Source organism: Helicoverpa armigera, chromosome 8, assembly GCF_030705265.1.
Source record: "Helicoverpa armigera isolate CAAS_96S chromosome 8, ASM3070526v1, whole genome shotgun sequence".
Classification (NCBI taxonomy): domain Eukaryota; kingdom Metazoa; phylum Arthropoda; class Insecta; order Lepidoptera; family Noctuidae; genus Helicoverpa; species Helicoverpa armigera.
Window position 1 is genome coordinate 755,624 of NC_087127.1, and position 22,806 is coordinate 778,429.

At 33.9% G+C, this 22,806-nt stretch overlaps 2 protein-coding genes across 11 annotated transcripts in view; one reads left to right on the forward strand and one right to left on the reverse strand.

Annotated features, from left to right (window-relative positions):
• Positions 1 to 14,914, reverse strand: part of Br (broad) — a 144,029-nt gene extending 129,115 nt beyond the window's left edge. For 5 of the 9 annotated variants that reach the window (XR_007510697.2, XM_049838145.2, XM_049838137.2 and 2 more), the window contains exons 1-2: positions 14,832 to 14,914; positions 14,379 to 14,544 (exon numbers count right to left, since the gene is read on the reverse strand). The gene's annotated coding sequence lies outside the window, so the exon portion shown is untranslated. Of the gene's footprint in view, positions 1 to 14,378; positions 14,545 to 14,727 lie in introns of all 9 variants that reach the window. The other 4 variants (XM_049838140.2, XM_049838142.2, XM_049838141.2 and 1 more) reach the window with 4 other exon arrangements.
• Positions 1 to 22,806, forward strand: part of LOC110383678 (protein lin-37 homolog) — a 358,932-nt gene that overhangs the window by 157,055 nt on the left and 179,071 nt on the right. The gene's annotated exons all lie outside the window — the stretch shown is intronic.

Consider the following 22,806-nt stretch of genomic DNA (forward strand, 5'->3'; position numbering starts at 1 on the left):
AGGCTCGATCTAAATAGGCCCGCCATCTTGCCATCATTGCGCGGGAATCGTATAATGGCGTCCATTTTTGACAAAAACATTTTTTTTTTCGCCAACAATGGCGCGTTTCCACGTATTATTTCGGCATAATTAGGGAGCCGGTAACGAGATTTTCGTTGCAAGTTCGTTATAAAATTGTATTTGCGTGAAAATGGAGTTCTTGTGTTCGATAGACGAGATCTTTTTTTTACTGAGGAAAACCGGAAACGATATCTTGTTAAGTTATTTAGTCATCTGCGAATTTCCGAGACATGTAGATGTCTTCTATAGATATCACAAAACTTTTGACTGAGCTAGCCTGATTTGATTGGGATAAATGATTTATTACATAGACAATTTCCAAAGTCCCTTAAAAATATTAGTAACTTTATTAGAAAATAAGATATATTTACCCAGACACATAACTTTTAGTAAAACTTATGAAGTTTGTTCCAAACTTTAAATATAGATTATGTTTTTTATTACATGATGCTATATCTTATTCCACTCACAAATATGTTTTAATACACACACAATATAGAAAAATAATGTACTAAGGCTCGCCTTACTCGGGTCTCTAACATCAAACCTTAGAGCGATTGAAAGATGTTTCCCTAATGATTGAACTTAATTTTGCTGTTTATCACATTATTGTAATACTATTAATTAATCCTTCATGTATTTAATCCTAAAGCTATCATTACTGCTGTAAGAGATACACAAAGATATCTTCGTCCTATGAAGGGCAGCCGTCACGCTGGGTGCACTAACAATTTGTATCTTCCCTGAAATGATTAGCATAACAATTGTTCTTTATACTTACTAATAAAACTTCTTGAAAGCTGTGTTGTTGCATGTTAATCTAAAATTAATCTTAACTTAAATATAGTTTATCTGCAATTTAATCACCACCTAGAATATAATATTTTACTGCAACATCTTTTAATAATAAATGTGATTGGTGGGAACACTCGAAAGATTGAGAGGTGTGGAGACAAAATGGGGAGGCCTATGTCCAGCAGTGGGATAGTTCAGGCTAAGAAAAAATTAAAAGTTTTAATTTAGGATGCTCTCAATCAAGCTGTAGTGGCTAAATTAGTTTGTGATAAATCTTCAGTAATATAACTTTTACATCACAATAACTTGCTACCTTTTGTTATGACGCGAGAACATTCTTCAGGACGCAAATGGAAGCTAGTATTTCATAGAAAAATTAAAGAATGAAAATACATACAGCCTACATAATCTATCTTTTGAAAAGCTAGAAATAACTAACATGATTTGAAAAAGTTGTTTTCAAGTCTGTCTGTCATACTTAAATTGGAAGAGGACTTAGTTACTATATATACAATACTTACGTAAGCAAAACTAATTAAAATGCATCAAGTAAGACATCAGTTGTTTAGCAATGTCTGCCACGGCTGGTCTGAGCTATACTTTCTAAATTATTCTATACGTTACAACACACAGGCTTGATTTATCGAATCCTAAAAAAAAATGTACAAAAATATTCCCCAATCGAAAATAAATACCCAGGGCTTATACACCCACTTTTGAACTAAGCGCCGAACAATCAAAAAAATCCCAAATATAAATCTCTCCTACACAGCAAAACGTTCAAAAGTAAACACGAATAAAAAATAACAAAAAAAACAGCCAATCGTTCACAATTTTAATCCGTGTTGCGTAAACTGACTATTTTTAAACTCTGACGTACAAATTCTATTACAATATTGAAAAAATACACAAACACACATACATATGTATGTTCAGATTTATATGTACAAACCATGGAGAACAAAATAGCAGAGATGTCATAACGCAAAATCTCCCAAGGAAGTAGCGTCAAAATGCTTTCTCTTCAGTATGTGTAATGGTATTTGGGCGACGACGAACTTTACTAGCTACTTTTTTTTCATATATGTCGAATATGGGTATAAAACTTCTATGGAAAAATAAAATATTTTCTCCATTTATTTTTAAAACAAATCACCAATCAGTAAATACCAATCTTTGACAGATTTGTCTTAATTTGGACTTTCAAGCAACTCGAACGTTTCGATAGTTCTAGTAATCTTGACCTACAAGAAGGCACCTGACCTACCTTCCTTATGGCATCTCCACTATCTATCCTTCCTCCATGATACACACAAATGCAATACACATTCATATTTTGTGAAATACGAGTATCGAGTTTGAATGGATTGCGTAGCGCGTAGACACGGTCTATGCTACGAAAACTGTAGAGCTACGCCGTAGCAGATCTACGATCTATGCTACGAGAATGTGCGTAGCATAGAATTAGAATTTCGTAGTAGTATTGTGCGTTAGTTCGTAGCGTAGTGTAATGTACTTTTAAGTTTAAGTTTTAATGGGAGGATAGAGGATAGTAATGTAGTAATTTTATGAAAAAGTAGTTATTGAAAAAAAAAATGAATATTTTGAAAAAAAATTGGGTTTGGAAAAAGGAAAGTTTCTTTTTCTTTTAGAAAGTTAGGATTTTTTTCACGGTACTTATACTAAGACTTCTACAGTCTTCTTTTTACTTTGAGTATATCTTTCGAGTATCTAAAGATAGCAAAACTTACAGACACACAGCATTCAAACCAACAGAATTAAACCGCTCAAATGTCCCAAGTCCCCATTCTACCCACTCTCTCTACTCCGTGCGTATCTGTGACGTAAGCACGTGAACGCACTCGACACGAGTGCATAGATAGTGACGTTGTACCCCACGTGGGATACCATGAGCTTAAAGTATTAGAAAGTGGGAAATAATGCTTGAAACTACGTCATTAGTGTTATTATAAAACGTGGCATTAAAAAGTACCACATACCTACTAATACTACTGTAGTATTATAATAGTGTAGTATTATAATAGTAGATTAATAGTGCTGCGTTTAAACTATTACCTATTTTTTTAAGATTTTGGTTTAAATCTACCACTAAAGTTTTTAAGAACACCTACTATTTTAAAGTGTCATGGATTTACGAAATATGCTGATAATTTTAGTTGTTAATAACTTGTTTATTTTACGTCTTTTTCAATTAACAATGTTATGTATTGCTCAACAAACAGCTCGTATTTCTCGATCTACAGGTGGTGAAAACTGTATGCCAATTCAGGACAAAGGCTTCAAAGACCTTGCTTAAAGGAGCTATAATGTATTCTTGCTGTAGCAAATTGAACCACTGTGGTTCAAGATTAATTTAGTGTCGAAAATGTATAGTAAGCCTTATGTTTGTCAATGATATTTAAATCTTTCTTTAATCCTTAACCGCTGTAAAGTTATTCACAAAATCGGTAATTGACAATAATTTAGTTTATGTAGGTATTTTATAATGTAATTTACGTATGTATGTTCAACCTATTATATACAAAACCCAAAAAAAAAATAAAACAGTTTTCACGAAATAACTCACTAACCGCAAACTAAACTGAATTCCGTTTCCATTTCCTCCATAAAGTAGTTTCTCCCCATCCAAGGGTGAGTTCCTTCGCCATGACGTGTCCTGCCCCGGGGGGGTGAAGGTGGGAGGGCGGGGGGGGTAATGACGTCACTAAGCCTTGTTTAGGGGTGATGTGTGGTCTGCTAATTGATGGTAATTAAGTATGTTCTATGTAGCAGTGCGGTCGAACTGTTTTGTTTTTTTTGTTAAATTAGTGGTTATTGGTTTCGTGTGTGGGGTTTTTGAGATAGTTAATGGTACTGAAAGTATATTTAGATTCATTGATAGTAAGAATATAGACGAGGTACAGTCGATTATGTGTCAACTAACTATAGAATCAGAACTGTTTATGATAAAATATATATAAAAAAAATATACGATAAAGTTACATAACCGAGTTGATTACTATATTCCCCAAAAACTACATTGATACCAAAAAAACGCAGAATAACCAATCAAACATGACACACAAAACTTCAAGCAAACATTGCAACATTGCAAGCGTCCCAAAAAACCAGCCGAAGCCAGGCGGCGAGCCTAGCTATGAGGGTCAAGGTGATGTGTTTGTGCAACTTTCGAATCCCCCCCCCCTCCTGTCTCCTGATGCGCTCCCCCCCCTCATATTTCCTTGCGTGTTATTTATAGGTGCAGTTAATGCGTTTCAACCGCGGAAGTAGAGGTCGAATAATAGCTTAATATGTTAGTGTTGCGCAATGTTTTTAAAAAAATACTTTGTTAAAAATTATAGAACTATTGAAAATAAATTGTCTTCGGTTACCAACTGTACGTTTCATTCTTTTGATTTTCTTTATGTCACTTATTGATAGAGTTAAGGATTGGTGAATGTGTTTTTAGTATTTCCTAATCCCTATTCTATACCTATATCGGGTGTGTCGTTCATAATCACATTAAATGAAATGCGTTAATATACTGGTTAATATATGTCGATTAACACAAAGATAAAAGAGAAATACGTAAAATAAAAAAAATGATTTTTTCAAACAAAGTAAATGGAATAAAAATGTGCAAAAATTAGAACACCATATAAAAGTCAGTCATTACAAACAACTGAAATTCTCCCTTGAAAACTGACAGCTGTCAACTGATCAAAACATACGATACTCCTAACTTTATCTCTGCTTTACACATGATGTTGTAAATTATAAAAACGAAAAATGACTCCTGTGGTTAAACCACTGAATGGATTAGGTTATTTTTTTTACAATTCGCCATAGAATATCATAAAGTATATGCGATATAATTTAATGTGATTGTGAACGACACACCCGATATATTCCTAAAGCATATTAGAAGACAACTGAGTGTTTTCAGTAATTAAGTTTTCAGATACTTATATATCTATGCTAAATAATTTCAAAAAAATATACCTAAGCCATATCTACCGTTTTATCGTGATATTAGTACTTTTTAGCATACAATATAATCTTACATACAGAAATCTTTTTTATATTTCAACATCCATTTACAACTATACTATTGTCTATTTATTTTATTTATTTTTATTTACTATACCTTTTACACACATTTTACAAAAAAAAAACAATGTACAAAGGCGAACTTAACGCCTTAGGCGTTCTCTACCAGTCAACCTTTAGGTTTCTACAACATAATAATCACAAAAATCTCTTGATAAAACGCTAGTCTAAGTTAAAACGGCGCTCGAAGCGATAAGGAAAAGCTGCGAGTGCAGCCGGCTTACTCACGCAGCCTTGATGCAACGGCGGCTTTGTTGCACTTGCACGTGATACCAGGGTGACTTGTAGGATGTTTTAACCGACTTCAAAGAGTTCGGTCATATATCCCTTTTCATACATACATACATACATATGTTTCTCGATAATGACTGAAAGTGTACTATTGCACGTGGTACGAGAGACTTGTATTTAACCGACTTCCCAAAAAATTGTGGCCCAATGTATGTCTTTGTGTAAGTATAAAATGTACCGAAAATTACTTAGAATACTTAAAAAAGTCATTAAAAAATTGTACCGACTTCCAAAAATGTAGACCTTAAAAGTTAATGTAAGTATAAAAAACTATGTTTTACTGTCTACATTTGGATCGATCTAAGTTAATGTTAACTTAATTTTATTTGTACGTACCTATTTACTATAGGCGGCTTACTCACGCGGCCTTGATGCACCGAACAGCGTGCTTTTGTTGCACACTACTGCACGTGGTACGAGGGTGAGACTTGTAGGATGTTTTAACCGACTCCAAAAAAGTTTAAGGATTCAAGTGCATCTCCTTAAACATACATTATGTTCTCAGAAATTACAAAAAATGTAGGTAAGTTTTTTTTGCAGTCTTTTTACAGAAAAATAAAATCGAGTTCTGAAAAGCGGAAAAAGTCTTTTAGAAGTGACTGTAACTTTCTGTTACCTAGATAAATCTTTTTAGCTGTATACAAGCTATGTATGAAGTAATAAAAAATATTACATGCCTACAAGATACGCACGACCTAAACACTTCAGCTGTCGGATAAAAAATTACACTACACAAAATGGATTTTCAAATAGTAATACTTTTAACTACTTTACTTCTATAAACTAAAGTATACCCTTTATCTTAAATACTAGGCTATAAGCTATATAAGTGTGAAATCTGCGAGGCAATACAAAAGCTGCGCGCGCGCAGCCGGTGGTTATTCAGCGAGACAGCCTTGACGGACATCTTTCTTTTGTTATATATAGCTCTGTTAATTGTATGTCTGTTTGTTTATCCTTGTTAAGATATCTTTTAGTAGCATTTGATTAAGCTTGGTAATAATTTTGAGGTTTGAGAAAAAAAAGTTTTTCAGTCTTTAAAATATACCTATTTATCGCATGGGAACGACTAATTTTTTGGTTAATTTCGACAGCAATTACTTTCATGGTACATGGTAAATGTTATTTTTTTTTATTACAAAGAAAGTAAGTCAAGATTATGCTAAGCCCCACAAAACCGTTTCAATGGTTTGACTATGGGGTCAATGAGTCTTTAAATAAAATATTTAACTTAATTAATCATAGGTACCTTCTTTTTTAAATATATCTTAAAAGGATCCAGCCTAGTATAAAAAGATAACTTTGTCGGCTGTATTATTAGGAGTAATATTTTAGTAGTTTCGATCGAATGATTATTGCATTTTACGACACCGGTGATGCCATTATTTTCTTCAGCCCATTATTTTCTCCTCAAACAAGGAAACCGTTTCATTTAATTGATCTTAATTTCTAGGAATTTATACTGAGGTATGCAAGCACCTTTGACATTTAACCTTTTATTGTTTGTGTTAACTTCGGTCACTAGTAACTTCACGATAGTTAAAAGTAAAATTGGTACCTCAGTTCTGTCACGACAGTGAAAGTGTGAGAACATAACACTATAGGTCTCTTCACATAACTTTGCCGCTTTGAATTGAGGCATCAAGACTCATTCATGCATTTTAACTGTTGTGCAGTTAGTAGTACCTACCCAACTTTTATACATTTTAGAAAAACGAAGATTGTCGTGACCTGTTCATCGATATAGATATTGCAAGGACATATAATAAAATATTTTTTATTTAAGTATATAAGAAGGACTCTAACTCTTAGTACAGAAGACGGTAAGACCTCTTAAGGAGAGGTAAAACAACATATCTCAAAATCTGTATAAACCTGTAAAAAAACTATTGCAAATTATTTTTTTTCACAGTCATATTTAGTTAGAAAACTGACATGAAACATAAAACAACAGTTTTTTTAAAACACATGTCAGTTAGAATGCAACCTTATTTTGCAGAAACTATTTCCTTGATCCATGTCTATCTGTTCGTGGAGCTACGAATGAAAAACAAAAATAAAGTGAGTCCAAGGTGCGCGCGCGCATAGCATGCACCGGATGGCCATGAAACTCGAGTTTGATTACGGAAACCTCTGCATACTGGCTTTTCTTAGATCCAAGTTACTATGCCAGTTTAAGTTTTTAAAATAGGCTGGTGTATTGAGTTACTGGGGTCCTTTTATTTTTTACCTACAGGTAGGTAATTTTTATGAAGCTATTTTATGTTAAAGAGACTATGACCCTTGAGTTTGTTTCGGCGTTTCTTCTCAGGGATCAGTCAGTTAGGAAATGCCGACCTCAGCGTTCTTAAAATGACGTGTAAAAGTGATGTAGGTAATGTCCAACTTGCAAAATAAACGATTTCATTTCATTTCGTATGGGACTATATCCATATCCTTAATTTTCATTGTTTTCGCATCATTTGTAACTTGGTTTCTATCTTCTTTCGATTTTAAAATAGTCGTTTTATGCATGTGAAAATTTGCAAAAAAAAACTATAAACATGTTTCATACTAGCTGTTCCCACGTCCTAAGAAACTTCCTCCCGCAGCTGGATAAAAAATATCCTAAGTGTCTCCTTTCTAAAGCGCTAGCTAGTAAATAGGTTCAGTAGTTATAAGGTGAAAGCTCGAACAGACAGACAGAGTTACTTTCGCAATATTAGTATGTAAGAATTCCTGGATAAGCTGACGATACCAGCCTCTAAATTATTAAAGGGACATACTTTGAATAGGTATTCATAATACTTGTATATTAAAATAAATTAAATAACCTTCATATTATGTATTAGTTCAGTCCACTATGATTTGTGCAATAAATTAAACAAAAGCCGACCAATTACATTTGAGAACGTCACGCGATAGTCACGTTATGTGCTATTGTTTGCTAATTAGTATTAAAACATAGTATTATATTGTTTATTTCTATTTACATAAGTTCTATGTATAAACATAGCCTTACAGCCCATACGTAGAATCTACCAATGAACATCGGTTTTACTAATGTCAAGTGAACCTAGCCTATATTTCTAAAAATATTATTTGCGCTTATACTACTTTTTGTTATAATTTATGTAAACAATTAATTATTCCTTAATCCATATTTTTAAGACTTTATCTACTTATTAATTATGTCAATGGCAAGAATATAAGCTGTTACTAAGACTTTAATTTTTAGTTTTTCTTTATGTTCTAACGGTGTCAAGAATGTCTCACAGAAAGGCAGCAGTGAAAGTCTAACCACAGTTGGCTCAGTAATTTTCGTGTGAAACGTGCCCAAACTGACTAAATGAATGGATTTCTAACTAACACTCCTTGTAAAAACGAATGTATTTTACCTACTTGAAATCTGCCAAAAGTAATTTCAAATAACAATTATTGAATTCGAATAAGAAATAGTTTTTATCTAGTATTGTAATATAAATTGATTATAGACTCTATTCAAGTATTAAAAGTTTCAAAGTAACAACCATATGCACACAAAAATAATAAACACACAACAATAAAACTCTTACAAACTATAAACGAATCAATTGTTCGGCGATCTTCGGGCACATTCGGGACACTTCGGGAACGCTCGGGTTCCGACTTTACCCGAAGCTTGACAGACGCGAGACGAACTATACAATAGACTTGAATAGTTTTCTTGTAATTTGCAAGCAGACATCAGATAATGTAAGGTCATGGCTAGACCGATTCTAGGAATTGATGCAGTCACAAATTAACTGTCTAGATTTTTGGCTGAGGATTTGAGAAGGTTATTTCCTGTGGAAAACTCAGATCTTGTGTCTTTTACGTAATATTATGAAATACCTAAATGAAGGCAATGCCAATTTTGTAAATAAATTATCTTGGAAAAATAATTATTTTCTATATTAACTAGAATTTTTTTAAATAATCATCTGTCTATTAATAAAGTCTTCTCGTAAACAAATGTACCATTGTATCTGCCATCTCTTTCACACATGAGCAAATCAAAAGAGACACAATGTCCTTGTGTGCATCTACACACTCAATGTCTCGTTAAAATAAAATTACACTGTGTCGTAAATGGAAAACACAGTTAACACAACCTGAACACGGCATATAAAAATCTTATATCTATGGCAGAGGTCTAAGTTAGCTAGTTTTTTAAACTACAGTCTTAGAAAATAGCCATTTTAAATCATGATCATTTTGAATCTTCCGTACTTACGTACAAAATAGTAGACTTATTCAATCCAAACAAAATAAGCTCTTAACACCATGCAACAGAGTTGGAAACTCATTAACACTACAACCACCCAAAATACCTTGACCCCCTACCTTGAACATTTCCTTTACCACAGAAGCTCATTATAAATTGGTAGTCTTCCAAAGAGCATAGTGTCATTGACGAAATACTGTACCTGCAGTATAACACGACCAATTCATCTTGATACTCGTTACCTTGTAAATTGTTCTTCGACAAAGGTCACGCTACATTGGTACTTTAAAGTATCAAGACTCTGTGTCATAGATGGAAAACAGTACTTACGTACATAACCAGTGTAGCTTGAACCCTGTCGCCTTGGTTTTTATATGGTAGCAAAGTTCAGAGTAAATTGGCGGTATTCAACAAGTGGACTCTTGGCCGTCCTTTTACGAGACTCGCTTTTGTTTCCTATATTATTTGTTAGTTTATTTTCTCTGTACTTGAGGTTAAGGCGTCGCATGGATGGTCCGACTTATAAGTTCATGCGATTCTTAGTAATTGTTAGTATTATATTTTATAACTAACTTAACCGACATTGATTCGTTTTCTATCTTAATTAAGCGGAATTTTAAGACATATTTTTCAAATGTGTGTTTTTGACTTTTTATTTATTTAAAACTGTCTAAAACTTTAATACCATACCGAGAAACGAATAAAAACATTAGAAAAAAATATTCCTTCCACGACAGTCCCAAAATTTACACCAACATCCTTTTAAACCTACCTAATCGTCTTTACAAACGCCGACAAAAAAGTCGTCTCGTCTAGACTGCCATTCACGAACTTGTCGCACAGATTAATCGCGCGTGAATAGGACGCGATAAAGCTTAAGGTTTGTATGAAGGGCATTCAGAATGTTAGTATATTGGTCCCTAGCCTTCATTTTATGTTTATTTTATGACTTATTTTCGGTTTAAGATGTACCAGTATCTACCTAGTTGAAAACCTTTGCAATGAATTGCGTCTTTAAATAAGTACCTGCCTAAATAAATATAATTTTAGGTAGGTATAGCTGCGGAGTTTGGTAGAGGTTATTTTTACTGTACTGCAGCTTCTTAAAACTAACAAAACTACCCATAATAAAGTGGGGAAAATGGAGAATTATTATCTACAATAGATCCTCAGATTTCCTTACCTGGAACTCGTACTAGGAAATTAAGGTTGCTTTAACTGGAATTTCTATAACTAAACTTATTCCTTCTTTTATTCAAGCATTAACTTATATATATATGTATTTGCTGCTATGAATGTAAGAAGGTAGTTCGATTTCCTGATGATACAAATGTATAGAAATTCTTTCTTTATAAAAACCACGGTGATGGTGAAAAGCTCCACTACATAGGTTTATATTAGATATTATACGTACCACTATATACGTACCATACTATATAAGTACCACTACACACACCTAGTTTGAATGAAAATGTACTTTGAATGCATATCAAGCCTGAAAATATAGAGAGGAATCGTAATATCTGTTTGCTGCGCAGACGCATGGTACATTTCGGTAGAATGTTTTCATTGCGTCAATATCTAAATAAGGACTTTCTATTTTAGAAGTTTTTCAATTGAAATATGCACGATTGCTACTACGGCATACAGAAGAAAAAAAACAAAGATATATCAACTCTTATATGACTTTCTATGTAGCATAGATATATATACATACTTCTATTTTTCATACTTATTTCAAAACTTAATTAACTAGCTTCCGCTAGAGGTTTAACCCGCACCCCGCGGATACTATTCAGCGCACCCTAAAAAAATGTTATATAGACTTATATAGCCTTTCTCGATAAATTGTCTATCTAATACTGAAGTTCTAAGATCAGAGCGTTCAAACAAACATACTCTTCTATAATATTAGTAGGTACAGATAGATCATTCATCACACCAAACAAAACAGCAATCATTTTCCGAATTTTCATGATTCACCTATTTTAATCAGAAACAAAAAACCCCACATCAATTGTAACTTTGTCCTCACGACTTTGGTCTATGATAAACATACCTAATAGACCAAGATCAGCTTACACACACACTTACAAACACGCACACATACACAGCATCAACACAATGATACACTGAATAGTTTTAGGCTAGCAAACAAATGAATGTCGTTTGAAAATCAAGAGTTAAATGACTCCACTATAGACGTATGTAGCTATAATATGCTACGCTATATAGTAGTGCATACTATAGTATGCTAGGCTATAGCTATCTCGCTTGGCCTTCGGATGTACGCGTGCATCAATTCAAGGCTAAAATGTACTAACCAAGATAGGATGCGAAAGTCTGTCTGGATAGGTACTTTTACAGCGAAATTGCTGGAATGGTTTGGATGAAGTTTGTGTGGAGATAGATTGAATAATTGAGAAGGTTTTAGCTTTTTTTGGTAGCATTTAAAAGGATATGGGGGATATTTACCAGGATATGGGGGAAGCTTTGACAGAAATAAGTAGTAACTCGGCAGATGTGTACCTGATATAGTTCTTACCTGATTCAATATTTATTAACTAGAAATTTGTACCTATATGGTTTAATGGTAGATAAGATTTATCTTAAGCCCTTCCTAAGATTCCAATCGGACTCTTTGCCTTTTTGTATAATCTAGTTTTGAAATAAAGAGGGAAGACTATTTAGTTTCCTTTGATTAAAAATAAATACATATGTCGTTTTAATTACCACGCTATTTCATAATTTCAAAATAAAAATAAGAAATAATATTTTGGTATCTCTCTAGTTATGACAGACTAGCTGTTCTTCGCGGTTCCAATTGCGTCCCGTTGAATCTACTCTGTGTATCCAGATAAAAGAAACCTATAGCCTTCTTCAATAAAACGGATTTTCTGACTTTGGAAGAATCTTTTCACTGAAAAAAACGGTCCAGCAGGTCCTGAGATTATCGCCTTCAAGCAAACAAACGATTAAACTTTATAATATAAATATACATGAAAAAAATTGTGGATATTTGAAATGAATGATTATTTTATGATTTTACTTGGCATGTATGTACATTATCCTATTTATAGAAAACTAGTTTTTATCCTGGACTATACAGGATACGGAAGGCTGACAGATACCGGTCCCTATAGTGAAATGGTAATGTATGTTGGAGGTTTTATAATAATTATGTCTAGTAACTTTATAAGTAGACTTACCTACTATGATTTAACCTGATTTAATAATACATAAGTAAAGGTAAAAATAATTTATTTAAATAAGATCTAAATACTATAATGTAATTTATTGAAATAATTTTTACATATTGATTTCTGACACAAAAAAAACTACTTTTACGGATTTCATCGCGGTAATATTAATATATTTTTATTTTAACATACTCTTCTTATATTTTAGTAATGAAAATGGACATCCATTTTATTTATGATTAAACGTTTTTATTCAATCTTTCGTTTAAATCAATCTAATAAGGATTTGAGTAATTAAATAGGCTTCTAGTTAATTACAAACTTTATTGGCTTCTTGTGTTTGTTTAGAAGAGAAGTCGCTGGATCAAAATCTAGCGAGCAAGAGAATAATTACCGGGTTTTCTCATATGTATAGAAATCGTTTAGGGAAAAATAGTAATCTGTCACGAATTCTTTCAGTATTTTACAAATCTATGTAGTAGTTATTTTTATCTTAAACCTAATTATTATTTGATACTGCTTCATTTTTAGTTTTAATGTACTTTGATAACAAGCAGAAAACTTTAATATTTTTAAAGTATATACGTTAACTTTATTTTTTTTAATTGTAGTTATTCCATATTTTTCTACAGTTTCATTAAAATAGTTCTATAAATAATTTGATGGTAGGTGCTTTTAATGACTAATTACAGTCTTACGCAGCTTTTAACTTAAAGCCTTTGTCAAGCCGGTAGGACTCTATTTCGCTAGTCACAGGTTCTATAGTTAGAAAAGCTACACCTTTGCTCACATTTGCAATAAAAAAATACTTTACGGCTTTGGCTCCTTTTTAGCTTGGCTTTATTAGTAGGAAATGCATAAAGTAATTAAAGGGTATAAAAATCATAATTAAATAAATTGTGAATCAATTGTCATTGAGACATAATGTGGTATTAATGTGCGGAATAGTCCTTACCTTTGAAATGTCTTAACTAAATGGGATTTCCAAGTAAACAAGTGATTTAAAAATAAATATTATTTAGCGAGTAGGTGTGGCACTATTTGCAAAATAATGTTTAAAAATATCTCTTGCACTTTGGACTGAAAGGGATTTAATTTGGCTGAAATATAAAAACGTTTCGTACTTCCTCCAAATAGGCCTAACAAATATTAAAAGGTAGGAAGTTCACCTTTAAATAGACTCAAAGTTGTACCAATACCATTAAAACTTATACAAAAGATTCCTTATTGAACTATGCATCTAAAATTATAAGGAAAAATGTGGATCAAATTCGAAATTTGAACATAAAGCAACATGGCGGGCCCGCGCCCGCGCACTTCGTAGGCTTCAAAAAAAGAACACAGAATCAAGATGGCGGACTTTCTCGCCAGTGCCTAGTACCGCTGACGTCACAGTCCGACGTGCCCTTGTCACTTTGTCTAGGGAACAATCCCGGTTTATTAGAAAAATATACGTTTTACTAAGTTTTGTAGTGTTTTTGTAAGTTTAAATGGTCAAGTTCTGTGATCTGTGACGACGGAAAGGATGCCGAAACTTCCTTTGTGTCTCTAAAGAGAATAATTTCGGTCGAAAATAATACACAGCTATAAAAAGACACAGGAACGGGTTACCGGAAAATACAAACGAAAAAATCGAAACATGGTAAAAAATAAATAAAAATCTTAAAATAAATCAGGAAAAAATAAAAAGTACTTACCAAAAAATAAAAACGGAAAACACAAAAGTCCAATTAAAGAAAATGTTAATTCTAAATTGTTGTAAAATAAAACACAACACGACACTTTAGGCACTAGAGTTCTTTTATATAAACGATGAAAAATCTTGGTTTTATTTATAAAATATTAAGTCATTATCGGTGACGTCTGTAAAATAAAATCCGAATGAACACATCGCCCGACTGCCGCGGTATTTTAGTTCAAAACGCTCACTAAATAACTATAAAAAATCTATTTATCTATTAAAAACGAACTATGAAATTCAAACAAGATTCCAATAAGAGCGCAGTAACGCGTTTCGAGTTGTTTATTCAAAAAATCGCGACGTACTGGCGCGCTATAAAGTTGCAGGAAGAACGCCTTTTCCTAGTGATGTAGACACAAAATTCTTTTCAAAAAATCGCCAACGAGCGTTTTGAGCCAAAAAATCTAACCTAACCTAACCCAGGCGGGCGGGCGACTGGCGGGCGCGTAGGGGCCGCATTGCCAAATATTTTTTTTTGCATCTCGACCGAATTATGCACTTGTATGCGACTTACGTCGTCCCTTCATTGTAGTGGTGCGACATGTACCGATTGGGCATTTTTATGTGGTGTCAGTGTGTGGGGCACGCACACGAGCGCAACCGACGAAATTTTTGTCTGTGCGCGTTGAGAGCCCTTCGACGTGGAGTTTATTTAAAAAATTCGGCGTGTTATGTAAACACGGGAATTTTTTTTAGACACTAAAATACTTAGGTGTTGCCCGAAGGGGTCGTTGGCCGCGTTTTTCGGGAACTCTGACTAATTTCGCTAAAAGGATCTCTTTCGTACTCACAGAGGCTGTCGCAGCCGAACACCCAAGTTCGGTTCACGAACGCCGCTCGTGGCTCATCGTTTCGGCGCGAACGCATTTTAAACTTCGAACGTTTGCTTTCGAAATTCCTCATTAGTTTACTTGGTGATTTTTTTGTTGATAAGTCACAGGAGTTTCGACAGCTCAAATATCCTCCGAGATGCCACCTTTTGCAAACATTCAAACCCACTCATCTCCATAATAATACCAACATTTTTTTTAAGGCAGATTCACAGTTCACTAGCAACGTTTCGAGTCCATTTTACATACAACAAGTCCTATTTATTCACACTTAATTTCCAGTTTACACAGTTTTAACATAGCGCCAATATGTAGACAAACGTTGAATTAGACTGAATGGAAGACGATTAGACCGGCGACTAGACAGGGCGGTCATCTAAAAATAAACTATAAAACATCTATAGAACTAACAATTTATTAGTTTCATAATTTCTTAGAAACTGATTCATATAGCTATACGTAAAAGGATATATGGGTACGCACCTATATATTACATGGCTTGTACTCTTTTATATATTTTTGTCGTCCCACTGAAGTTTATTTTCAGTAAAAAATTACTGAATGAGTTCGATACTTCACGTCTCAATCCTTAGTAGTAGCAGTGTTTTACATGAAGTAGCTGCCCTTTATCCGACTTCCTTAACTCATGCATGTGAACTTATAACAAACTACAAATACTTTCACCTAGTGTCGTATTTTATCGTTGGTGATATCTTTATAAGTTACTTATTCAGTTGCTTTACCCAACTATTCATTATACCTCTAGACATAAACTTAACATACCTACTGCCATAATTTTGTTCAATAATAAGGCTCTATCAAGCTATTGCGAAAGTAACAAATGTCTACTACATATCTTTAAGCAAAACATGGTTCGACAAATTAAAATCGTGCACATACACCTACACCATTCCTACCAATCTACCATTTAACAACACATGAACTCACAATTGCACCAATCTTACAAAAACTACTAAGAATCTAAGAACCAGATCGCAATCCCAGCATACTAGACAAGATTTCCCACAGAACTCCATTCCTAATAAAAATAAATAAACACGAACTAACTCCGATATTTAAGGTACCCTAACCCATAGTGTATAAAGGGCATCGGAGCAAAAAAGGACAATAAAGGTCGGGCGACACAGGTGCTTCAAAAATAGTAAAAAACCCTTTGAAACTACTCAGTGGGCTTTGAGCCTTAGCCAACTATATATAGCGGGTGTTCGCCAAATTATAATTAGTGATTTAGGCTTTGTGGAATACTAGGTTTTACCTGCAGTTACACCCGTGACAGAACTACTTCCTTCATCTGGATAAAGTAGCCTATGTCCTTGGCAGGCTCTCTAAACTATATGGGTACTTGATTCCGTAATTTTGGTATGAAAGCCAGAGACAGAGTTACTTTCGTATTCTTTAAATGTTTTCAAAATTGTCTCTAAACGTGAAATTGTTACTTTAACATCAACAGTAGAAGCAGAAAATAATGGTTATAAGCAACTCTATACAGATCTTATGTGTGGAGAAAAGCTGTGAGGCAATAACTGTGAACTTAGCTTGCTGACAAAGTGATATTAGTAAAACATAAAAATGGTATAAAATCTACTGACTAAACCTAAGTTACCTGCCACGAAATGATGAGATAACTTTATGCATTTCGCTGAAACAAACCAGACGGCCTTCCCACTAACTACAGCACATATTAACTTACTATATTTTTTTACTAGCGTAAACAATAAAACATAAGTAATAAAAGAATAATAAAAACTGCATTTCCTGCAGTATCGAGTGATAAATGTTGAAAACAGCGGCGTGCGCGCATTAGATCGATAGCCCGGGTTGCCGGCCCGCCGCCCTTGTTAGACGAAGGACGAATCGACTAATACTGATAGCCCTCAGATTATTACACAGATGCGACAATCATTAATACCTACAGAACTGTCTATATGTTAAGTTCGCCAAACGGGACGATTTGTTAATGTTTTTGTTTAATTTTCGGCGAGATCAGCATATTCTTTTTTAGCAGTTACCTTTCTTAATAATGTTATATTTAGATAAATACAAACGCCTATTTATACAAATAGGTAGATATCTATCATCCACCGAACCTTTTTCCCAACTGTGTTGGGGTCGGCTTCCAGTCTAACCTGATGCAGCTGAGTACCAGAGCTTTACAAGGAGCGATTGCCTATCTATCCTCCTTAACCCAGTTACCCGGTCAATCCAAGACCCCTTGGTAATACTGGTTGTACTACTGGCTTCTGCCTACCCGTAACGACTGCCAAGGATGTTCAATGACAGCCGGAACCTACAGTCATTGGTGTCCAAGATAAACTTACTTAAAGTACATACAAACTTACTAAAGATGCATTGGTACTTGCCTGACCTGGAATCGAACCCACACCCTCGTATATCGGGAGGTTGGTTCTTTACCCACTAGGCCACCACGACTTGGATTACTTACTTAATGTATGAAATGAAAATTGTCGCTTCTGCGAACATTTTCAAATGTGATGTGTATGTGTGTGTGAGTGACACACACGCTGCGCCCGCGCCGATCGTAGACGCCCTTTGTTTTGGAACCCACGGCTCGAGGATTAATGTTTTTTGTTGCCATGAAATGTTAATTTTCCGTCTCGGAATTATTTTTTGAAATAGGTACTTGTACTTGGAGGTTTGATTTTAAGATAGTTATGTATTTATTATGAAGGATTTTCTGGGGGTCTGTCAGACTATAGTGAGTTATCATCAAAAAAAAATGTTCTATTCATTTTTATTATTTATTATATGTATTTATTTCAGAAAAATACATTGCATTCTATACCTTATCTCACTAGATATTATACAAGCGAAAGTTTGTGAGTGCGTGTGGATGTTTGTGACGTCTTCACGCACAAATGGCTGGACATATCTTGATAAAATTTGGTCTGTTGGCAGATGACTGTAGATTAACACATAGGCACGTTACGTCAATAAATTGACGTGAGATCCAATAGCCTCTATTTGAAGATCAAAATTAAATGATTTGGCTAAAGCTAAAGTATTCCATTACAAAAATATAACTTAAATTTAAAATAAAAAACAAGCACTAACTAAACTTTGCCTAGATTCAGATTCATTGAACTCTACATAGAGTCGGCATGACTCTACACGTGTCTCTATCATAGAAGTTTACTCAACCACGGCTTTTTGCTTGTTTTGTACAAACATACTACATAAACGGACAAGTGTGAGAAGCACGTAGAGCTCGTTGTGCAATGTAGAGACGAAACATGTTTTGTTTACCAAAAAAACAGAAATAAAAATTTTGACCGTAGAGTTGTAGAGCTATTTTAGCAAAACAAACGTTTTACAATGTTTATACTTAAATATAGACATGAATAATTGGAAATCTTCCAAGATTAATTTTCTCTCTACCGAAATACAGGTAAATTAAGCCATAACCTAAGACAATATTTCTAACGGCTATCTAATATAGAGCGTGACCTTGAGTTCCAAGGTCATTGACTCTACCACTCAAAAAATAGAGACACGCTAGTTTGAATATTGGTCTATTATAGCACGACCTACATCAATGTCTCTATTAGCCTAGCGGAATGACCTTGGGATAAGTCAGTGACTCTACCAAACACTATTACAACTATTCGTGACCTACGCCAACGTCTGTTGTTAGAATGATAAATTAGGTATGACTCTACCGGTCGTTGACTCTACCAATGTGTGAAATAATACTGGCATTTTAGCTATTTAGCAGCAGTTTTTGTACAGTTGATTTATTCGTCATTTTAAAATAATTTTCTAATCTTCTTTCTAACTTCTTTCCTACATAATTTTATAAAAAATGACAGCTTGTCAGATTATTTATACTGTCTCTATGCACTGAAATGGGGTAGAGATCGAAAATTGTCTTGTAATAAGGACGTTAAGGATCTTCAAAAGAAACGGAATTAAAACATTTTTCTATGAATTGATAAGATAACAAACATAGCTGTCCGAATTACTTATATAAAAGTTGGCGTCCACTTTCCTTCTTAGGACGAATAAATGTTATAATAGCTGTGCCATTTACTTCTTCACATAAATCCAAGAAAAATAATCTATTCTTTATCTTTCTCCATTTTTTTTATTTATTTCTATAAACAGTTATACAGTCTATAAATAGTTCCTTTTTTATCTAGGTATAACGTTCCTATTTCTTTTCGCAGTTATGGTAAGGAAGTAATTCAAATAGCCAAGAATGCCTAGCGTCCATTATCTATCTCAGCGCCAAATTTCATCTAAATCGGTCCAGCCATCACAAAAATAACAAACAAACTCTCAACCATCATATTACAGGATGCAGAGTTACATAAAATCTCAATCGCAAACTAAAAGTCTGATATAAACATTTGACCTACACTAACGTCGTCTCTATTCGGCGATCTTGACCTTGAAGCGGTCGGCGACTCTACCGACTCTACCAGCAATAGCCACGTGACGTCATCTAACTAGTCACGTAGAGTTATGCATTCGGAGAATTTGTGTGCTCATGTAGAGGCACGTGTGTTGTCGTAGGTCTCTATGTTCGGATGAGATATGGTTTCTCTATTAATTAATTGATTTTACTTTATGTTGGTTCTATACTTAGGTAGTAGAGGTACGTATTTATGTCAATTTCAATCAAATGCATAATAGTTATTAAAGCATATTCTGGAATATTCTAAAAAAAATTAGGAAACGAATAATTTGGCACGTAGTCTTTTGAACAACTGCACAAATTGTGTCATTATGTAGATATCTTACTCCTTGCTACGTAAGATAGAAATGCCCAAGCAGTAATAAGCAGTATTACCTACGTAGTGCTGAGTGCATCCTTATTTTGCATTTTTAATATTTAAGTAATAGAACAGGACAGAGAAAAATGGAAGGCTATGGGGGAGGCCTTTGCCCAGCAGTGGGACAGCATAGGCTAAACAAAAAAAAGTAATAGAAAGATATAATTTATTGCTCTTTGATTTCCTATACGATGTAGAAAGACAGCTTTTGCTAGAATTAAAAATAATTGAGGATCTTCTTAGCTGTAGTTTTTACAGTAATTGACGTAAACAAGCAATATTTTTAGATATAGGAACCGGACAGCCGGACTAACAAATTCAATGAGCTGATAAATTAGAATAAACAATGACGGTCTAATGATTAAAACATAAACATTTGAGCGTAAACATGGTGTCATTGTTTTGCTCTACATTTGACCTTGGATGGCCAATGACTCTATTTGACCTTGAATGCTAAAACCCATGACATCGCAGTTTCATAGTTTCACTGAGTTAATACCTATTATATCTATTATAAGTCTAGAAGAATCTATTATTTCTCAAGGTCAATATCAAATAATATATTTTGATAATTTACTCATCCACATTACAAAACTTAGCACTAACTATAGCTCTATATTTAACAATGTAGAGTAGTTTCCCACCCTTGACCTTGGGCCGTGACCTTGGTGTGGTCATTCACGCGGCTCCTACGCCTATCCGGTCAACTATTGTCGGCTCTACATAGAGTCAATTTATGTCAATGTGTTGTTATGTTAGTAGAGTCTGCACAATTGAGTGGCCGTGACTTTCGTGTTGCGTAGCTTTGTAGGTAGAGAGTACCTATATAGAGATGCAGTTAGGTTTATTAATTTGATTGGTAATTAATATTATCTACACTCTATTTTGTTTTATGAAATATGTCACTATGGTAAGGAACTATATTTACAGATCAGAGACTATACAAGTAACTTCTTAAGCATTAAATCTAAAAAGAAGTCGCTCAGAAGCTTAATAGAAACCTAATAAAGATTTTCTGTAGATAATATGATAGTATATTTAAAGATAAGTAAACTACTACAAAAGAAAAAAAAAATCTGCGATATACTATTTATTTCGACATTATGCTTTTAGAAAACAAGCAGACTAATTTAGAACTTCCTTGTTAGAAACTTGGTTAAATAGAAGCTACCCTTAGTATCATCCAAAGCAAGCAACACCGCGGAAATCAACTACTATATTACAAAATAAATTTATATTTACTAAAATGTAATAAAGTAGACGGTAGCCAGTAGACTGACTAATTTAACATAAATAACGACTATCCTTGAAGCGGCCGATGAACGTTAGTGAATGGCACTTATTTGTGCCTTCATACTTCGTAGTTTTTATTTTTTTCATTATTTTTATTTTGAAAACATTAAGACAGATATTGAATCTACTCTCAAAACTAAAAAGCTGAAGAGTTTGTTTGCTAGAACACAAAATCAGGAGCTGTTGGTCCGATTTGAATGTTATTTCAGTGTTACATAGCTCATTTATCCTGGAGACTATTTGTCCAGATGAGCGGAGTACTTCGATGGTATCTGGGCAGCAGTTGTTATGCCGTATGCCTAAGAGAGGCTTTATCTATCCAGGTGCACGAAGTAGGTTTTAGTAATATGTGGGCAGTAAGTTATTATTTAAGGCATAGAGCCTTAAATAATAACCGCTACCCATACCCTTGAAATTAAAAATAAAACGATAGCTGTAGGAATCGACATGGTATGGTATTAGTACTTCCCCGTTAACTATTTTATAATAACGACTTCTACTAATACACTGACGTCAAAGCATTATAATTGTTATAGCTAGTAAAGGTTTCATTTTAATGATTGAAAAATCCCAGAGTAGGTAACTTAACGTGTTTGTGGAACATATCGTAATCAGGAAACATTCGGTATACAGAGCCTCTATTTTCCATTGCAAATATTCTATAGAGAATTAGAATCGAGCATGGAATCCTGAGTTCGATTCCACGTTGGATGAAAATGAAATCAGCAGCTGAATTGACAAGAAAAACGACTTTTCTCGAAGCTATTAAGTAGAACTGAAGTTAAAAAATTACAGATAGAACATAAACAAAAATAAATGATACACTAGCGGCCAAAATAACCAACACATTAACTAGCCAGTCATAACACAGCACTTAGTAGTTGAATGTCAACAACCTAGGTTATGCGATTAGGTCGAAGGCCGGACGTTGCGGTAGGTCGCCGTTAGACTGACTCATTAATTGTGACGGCAAGTGTAATGTTTCTAGTGCAATTTATCAGCTATTTGTGTTGTTACACTTGGTTAATTATTATTTGTGAATTATATTATGCAGCTCCTATAATAAATGGTACGGATTAAGAGACTAACATAGCTTGTAATCTATATCATCTCGCGAGCCTTTTCACGACTATGTTGGGATCAGCTTACAGTCTTATCGGATACAGCTAAATACCAGTGTTTTACAAGGAGCAACTGCTTATCGGTCCTCCTCAATCCAGTTCCTCAACCCAGGCAACCCAATACCTATTGGTTAGACTTGTAATAACTTGTGATCTATAAGTAAATACTAACTATTATTCTTAATAACTATTATTCTTTCACAATCAATTAGCTGAACTAGCTTAGACGAAACATACTTAGGATTTAGATTAAAGTATGTATGAAGCCCTAACTAGATTATCTTTTAGACCCCCCTGTTATAAAACTAATCCAAATGTATATTAAG